Source organism: Coffea arabica, chromosome 10c (genome assembly GCF_036785885.1).
Source record: "Coffea arabica cultivar ET-39 chromosome 10c, Coffea Arabica ET-39 HiFi, whole genome shotgun sequence".
Lineage (NCBI taxonomy): Eukaryota > Viridiplantae > Streptophyta > Magnoliopsida > Gentianales > Rubiaceae > Coffea > Coffea arabica.
Window position 1 is genome coordinate 23,974,539 of NC_092329.1, and position 7,087 is coordinate 23,981,625.

The window sequence follows — 7,087 nt, forward strand, 5'->3', positions numbered from 1 at the left end:
ATCCGTCTCCAATAATTACATGTCACAAATGCAGCGGAAACTAATCCCAAATATACATAAAATAATTCCAAATCCAAAATTGTACAAAGTTTAGGCCATCCATTCACGTGAATAAGCACAACAAGTCCTTCTTTCGCCACGAGCCCTGTGGAGGGGAATAAAATAGTTTTTGGGGTGAGCTAAAAGCTCAGCGAGTAACCAGAAAATCATTAATCAAATCGGTTTCACAATAGTTCATTTCAATGATGTCATATAGCAATGATGTCATAAATCAAATGATAAATCCGGAAACAACTACAACATTTGCAAAACAGTAAATATGGATTATCAATAATTCAAGAAACATTTACAATGGAAAGCGATAGTAACATTCATGAAAGGATACATTCATTCTCCTGACATTTCCTCGCTCATTTGGTCATTCATTTCATTTCATTCACCCCGTCCCTGGCTTTTGGCCAGACTCCACCGACCTACATAGGTAATACTCGAGTATACCAAACGTTCACCCAAGTTCCTAATCGCCTGACCGAGTCCGCTTCTGGCTCAAAACGACCGGTAACAAGGGGCAATGGCCAATTCAGCCCAAAAGGCTTACATTCATGCGCAAGTAACATTTCAATCGAAAATTTCACATTTATCGAGGTCGAGTGCGATAAAGTACACACTCGCCTCGAAAACTCGTTTTGGAAATCATTATAAGCGCTTAACACGTTATCAACCAAAATACAAGTCATGAAGTCAAGAAATATAGCAAACAAGGCACACTCACATGCCAGCACGCATGATATGCAAGAAAACATTTCAAAAGTAACTTTGGAAACAGTTCAAAAGTAAATAATGTAAGAAACGGTTCATAAATAACTTTAGAAGTAGTTTGAGGTCACTCACCTCCACGGCTCAGAACCCATCCGTCATAAACCATTATCTTGTCCGAATCCAAGCCCTAAAACCCAAAACAGATTTGATGTCCTTTAGTGATTTTGGCACCATTGGCACTACGATTATCGGATGGGGTGTAAGATACACCGTTTCGAAGCTAAAAGACAGGGCTACAACATTACAGAAGGTCACTCAACCCAGTTTTTAGTGCAAATAGGTCAAAAATGCAAGATACTCTATCGAAAACGTAAAACAGATTCACCAAAACGCATTCTAGCGGAAACATCATAACTCAGGCTCTACAAGTCCAAATCCAGAAATTCCAAAGGCATATGGTAGCTAAGACATCAAGCTACATTTCATCAGAAGACCTCAAAGGCCAAATCGTGCATTTTCATGGTCGAAAATGGAAGACTACACGAAAACATAAATCTGGGCGCTAAACAGGTTTCGAAAACAGTCAAGGGTATTTCGGTCATTTCACATGCTACAGTGGTCGGATCAAGCTGAAAATTTACAGGCAACTATTTTATAGCCTTAGCTACAACTCTCATGTTTTGGCTAAAATCTAATTCAGTAAGGATCACGGTGAAAAGTCACAGTCAAACTGGATAAAAAGGCAACCCTGTTCGCAGAACCCTTTCCTGGACCAGTCTGGGAATTTCCGTCTTATCTCAGGCTACCAAGCTGTGATTGGGCTGAAAATTTACAGGAGACTAGAAAACATGATTCTCAACAACTTTCATGTTTTGTGCTAAGGCCAATTCGGCCTCTAACCTGGTCAAACAGAAACGGGCAGAATTGAGGAAATGAAACCCTAACTGGAAATTTTTGCATTCAAGTCAGAAATTTTCCACTAAAACATCTCTTTAGCTATCACAAGTCATTAATTTAACATAATCAAGAACAAAGGAAGGATGGCTAGACATGATACCTTCAAATATCAAGAAAGGTGATGACTTAGGAATTTTTCTTCCAAAACAACTCCACTAGAAGCTTTAATCCTCCTTAATAAGTAACTTTGATGGAGTAATCTTCACTTTTAATGGTTAGAAACCAAGATTGGGCAAGAAATTGAAGAACAAATGAAGTTTCTCTCTTGCTCACTCTCTCTCTTGTGTTCAGCCAACAAGCTAAAAAAAAAATGGAGAAGAATGAAGCTCCAAGATGGCTTTAAGATGACTTAGTCTTCACTTGGGTCAAAGGTCACTATTCCTCCACCAATCAAATTTAAGCTTAGGAAGACCTTAGAAGCTTCAAGGTTACTAATATCTTACTTTGCTAAGTCTCACACTATGGCCCCAATAACTTTTAATCTTTGCAATTAACTTCATGGTTCACCAACTAGTTGAAAAAAAACAATCGCATTTACCGCACTAGCGGGTCCCACATTCATAATACACTTCAAAATTAACGTGGACTAACTTGGATCAAGAAAATGATTTGAAAACTATATTTCCTTATAAAAATGTATAGAAAATTAATATATTGAAGAAAACAAACTTATAGACAAGAAAACAAAATAATGTCGAGAAAATATATAAAAATTTTCGATTTCTCAAACTCATACTTTTCGGGGCATCACATAGGGGATGCAAGGAACTAAGGTTTCTTGAGACTATAAATAGGACAAAGATAGGTGAAAAGGGGGTGGTGGTCCTGTGTACTTTTACTTTCAACCAAAAATGAAGTGGGTTTTCAGTTTTGCCCTTGAAAATCCACATGAGAGAGACGTGCTATTTTTTGTCGAAAAAATGAGCAAATATGAGTATTAGGACAAAAATTGATCATAATTTAAATGTAGGGGATTAAAAAATTTTTTTATTTTGAAAAATGTTAGGGGCCAATTTGGCAAATTTTCCTATTAACTTTCATTGATGATTATTCAAGAAAAGTTTGACTTTATTTCTTAAACATAAGAATGATGTTTACCTCAATTTCAAATAATGGAGAGTTTTGATTGAGAATAGACAAGTAGATAGATCAAATAGTTTAAAGCAAATAATAGCATGGAATTCTGTGAAGGTGAATTTGATGAATTTTACAATAATGAAGGAATTATATGAAATTGCATTGTCAAGATGATGTCTCAATGCAATGCAGTTCCCCCTGCCCTCCCCTGCCGTAAAATCCAAAAAAAAAACCAAAATTTTTTGCCCTTTTTCTTCTTCTTCTTCTTCTTCATCTCCTTCTTCTTTTTTTTTCTTTTTAATACAAAATCTATTGATATATAGTAAAAATCATCTCTATCTATCCATCATCTTCATTGTTCGTTCGAATCCTCCAATGATTTTATATTTTTGTCCCAATTTCATCATGCCCTCCGCCTTTTCTTTAATTTCCCAAAAATTACAGTCATAGTAATTTAGGAGGGGAAAATTAAATAAGTTTTATTTTTGAGAAAAGGAAAAAATGGCGCAGATTCAGGTGCAGAATGCGGGAGTGACAGCTGGGCCGAATGGAGTGGCGGCTCCGGCTGGTGGTGCTGCTGTGGCGGCAGCAGCGGCTCCCATTGATAGAGGGAATCAGTTTTTGTGAACCTCGCTTTACGTGGGTGACCTGGACATTAACGTGACGGACTCCCAATTGTACGATCTGTTCAGCCAGGTGGGACAAGTGGTTTCGGTTAGGGTCTGTAGGGACCTCAGCACTCGCCGCTCACTCTGTTATGGCTACGTCAACTATAGCAATCCTCAGGATGCTACAAGGGCAATGGATGTGTTAAACTTCACTCCTATCAATGGCAAGTCGATCAGGATCATGTACTCTCATCGAGACCCTAGCATCCGTAAAAGTGGGACTGCAAATATCTTTATCAAGAATCTAGACAAGGCAATTGACAACAAAGCTTTGCATGATACGTTCTCAACCTTTGGCAACATTCTTTCATGCAAGATAGCTACTGACGGCAATGGCCAATCTAAGGGTTACGGTTTTGTTCAATTTGACCATGAAGAATCTGCTCAGACTGCCATTGATAAGTTGAATGGAATGCTTATTAACGATAAGCAAGTGTATGTTGGTCAGTTCCTTCGTAAGCAGGAGAGAGAGTCCGCCTTCAGTAGGACCAAATTTAACAATGTCTATGTGAAAAATCTATCATAGTCTACCACAGATGATGATCTAGAGAAAATTTTTGGGGAGCACAGAGAAATCACTAGTGCAGTGGTGATGAGGGATGCAGATGGAAAATCCAAGTGTTTTGGGTTTGTCAACTTTGAGAATGCAGATGTTGCTGCCAAAGCTGTTGATGCTCTTAATGGAAAAAAATATGATGACGAGGAATGGTATGTTGGAAAAGCCCAAAAGAAGTCTGAAAGAGAGCAAGAGCTCAAGAGTCAATTTGAGCAAACGACAAAGGAAGTGGTAGACAAATATCAAGATTTGAATTTATATGTAAAAAACCTGGATGACGGCATTGATGATGATAAACTTAAGGAACTGTTTTTGGATTTTGGCACCATAACCTCATGCAAGGTTATGCGGGATCCTAGTGGTATTAGCAGAGGATCAGGTTTTGTAGCTTTCACAACTCCTGAAGAAGCTTCTGGAGCTCTTTCTGAGATGAATGGAAAGATGGTGATCAGCAAGCCACTTTATGTTGCACTGGCACAGAGGAAAGAAGAGCGAAGAGCAAGATTACAGGCTCAGTTTGCGCAAATGAGGCCTGTTGCAATGGGGCCAACTATTGCTCCTAGAATGCCTCTTTATCCTCCTGGTGGTCCTACTATTGGACAACATCTATATTATGGGCAAGCTCCTCCTACTATAATCCCTCTACAGGCTGGATTTGGATATCAGCAGCAACTTGTACTTGGAATGTGACCTGGTGAAGCTCCTTTGCCAAATTTCTTTGCGCCACTGGTCCAGCAAGGCCAACGGCCTGGTCGAAGGCGTGGAGCAGGGCCAGTGCAACAAGCCCAGCAGCCAGTGCCATTGATGCAACAGCAGATGCTACCAAGGGGACGGATGTTTAGGTATCCACCTGGCCACAGTGTTCCTGATGTGCGAATGTCTGGTGTAGCAGGTGGCATTCTCTCTCCATATGACATGGGTGGGATGCTTCCCTGAGAAAGTACCATTGGTCAGCCAATGCCAACTACCGCTCTGGCATCTGCGCTTGCAAATGCATCCCCAGAACAGCAACGCATGATGTTGGGTTAAAATTTGTATCCATTGGTTGATCAGCTGGAGCCTGATTATGCAGCCAAAGTTACAGGCATGCTTCTGGAGATGGACCAGACAGAGGTCTTGCATCTACTGGAATCACCAGATGCTTTAAAGGCAAAAGTTGCTGAGGTAATGGAGGTCCTGCAGAATGTTCAGTAGGCAAGCGGCCCAGCTAATCAGCTAGCCTCACTTTCCCTGAGTGACAGCATCGTTTCCTGAGCGCGTGAAGTGATTAGAATGCAAGAAATGAGTTTTTGATAGAATCAAGATCAATATCTTTCATAGGGAAGGAATTAGATTCTAGAACTGAGTTTTCGAATGATAGATTGGAATTTTGAACCTGCCGGAGTTAGTTTTATTCTCATCTTATTTTTGGATATTGTTTAGAGAGTTAATGGCTGGTAATCTATTTTTAAAACTGTTTTTTTTATTTAAAAAAAGATGACGTCTCAACAAAATGACGTGGTCTAATGTATGAACAAAACACTTTTAAAAAGAGTAAGGTGTATGATCTCTAATGTAGGGTTGACAAAGGACTTTTGAATAGAGGCGATCTCTATGACTTGTTACATTATCAACCGTACTTCTTCTACAACTCTTGATTTCAAAACTCCTGAAAAATTTGGTCAAATACTTCTGTCGATTATTCTGATTTAAAAATTTTTAGGTATCCAGCATACATGCATGTAAATGAATGAAAAATTGGAGTTTCGAGATAAAAAGTGTAATTTTTTTTGGTATGCTTCTGTGGTGAAAGGGTACAAGTTTTGGTGTCCTGATTCCAAATTTTTAAAATTTATGATCAATAGAAATGTTATTTTTGACAAATTTTCTATGTTATCTTTGAAGAAAGAATTTTCTAATTTTTATCATGCAGATAGTATGTGGAAGCAGGTAGAGGTTGAAATTGGTAGTTCTGGTCCTTTTATTCAACAAATGTAAGTAAATGCACTTGACTCCACTAATAAAAATAATCCAGAACAAGATCTTTAGTCCATAGTCAAAGATAGGCTAAGGAGCGATATTCGACCACTACAAAGATATGTAGATTTGGTTGCATATGTTTGTCTATTACAGAAGAAACTGATGAAATTAGTGAGCTTACTATCTATTCAACGGTAGTTTCTTGTGATGATTCTGCTAAGTGATTAATTACGATGAATGAAGAAATTGAGTTTCTTCACCAAAATGGAACTTGGGTGCTTGTGAATCTACTTTTAGATAAGAAAATTGTTGGATATAAATAGATCTTTAAAAAGAAAGACGGTATTCCAGAGGTTGAAAATATAAGATACAAAGCACGATTGGTTGTAAAGGACTATATTCAAGTACAAGGTGTTAATTTTACTGATATATTTTCTCCTATTGTTAAATATAGCTCTATTCGTGTTTTATTTGCTTTACTTGCCATGTATAATTTGGAGTTAGAGTAGTTTGATGTTAAAACAACTTTCTTACATAATGAACTCGAAGAAAAAAATTTATATAAAACAATCTCAGGGATTTAAAGTTGAAGGAAATGAAGACTATGTTTATTTGTTGAAAAATCCTTATATGGATTGAAGCAATTACAAGAGGTTCGATACTTTCATGTTGGGTCATGATTAATCAAAATGCATATATGATAGTTGTGTTTACTTCCGAAAGTTAGATGATGGTTCTTTCATTTACTTGTTGCTTTATATTGATGACATGACATGCTCATTGTTGTAAAAAATTTATCAAAAATTTACAGTTTGAAATTGCAATTAAATAGTGAATTTGAGATAAAACATTTGAGAGCAGTTAAAAAAATCCTTGGCATAAAGATAAAGAGAAATTGTGGAGTTGAAAAGTTATTCTTGATTGAAAATTATTTTGAGAAAATTTTAGCAAAGTTTAGCATGAAAGATGCTAAACTTATGACTACTCCTTTTACTAGTTATTTTCAACTATCTACTGCTCAGTCACCATGGTTAGTTGAAGAGAAAGATCATATGACACGAGTTCCTTATTTCAGTGCTGTCAACAATATTATGTATTCAATGGTTTGTAC

At 37.4% G+C, this 7,087-nt stretch overlaps 1 pseudogene; it reads left to right on the plus strand.

Moving 5' to 3' along the window:
• The first annotated feature begins 2,989 nt into the window (after nucleotides 1-2,989).
• Nucleotides 2,990-5,447, plus strand: LOC113713634 (polyadenylate-binding protein 2-like; annotated as a pseudogene).
• Nucleotides 5,448-7,087: the final 1,640 nt, after the last annotated feature.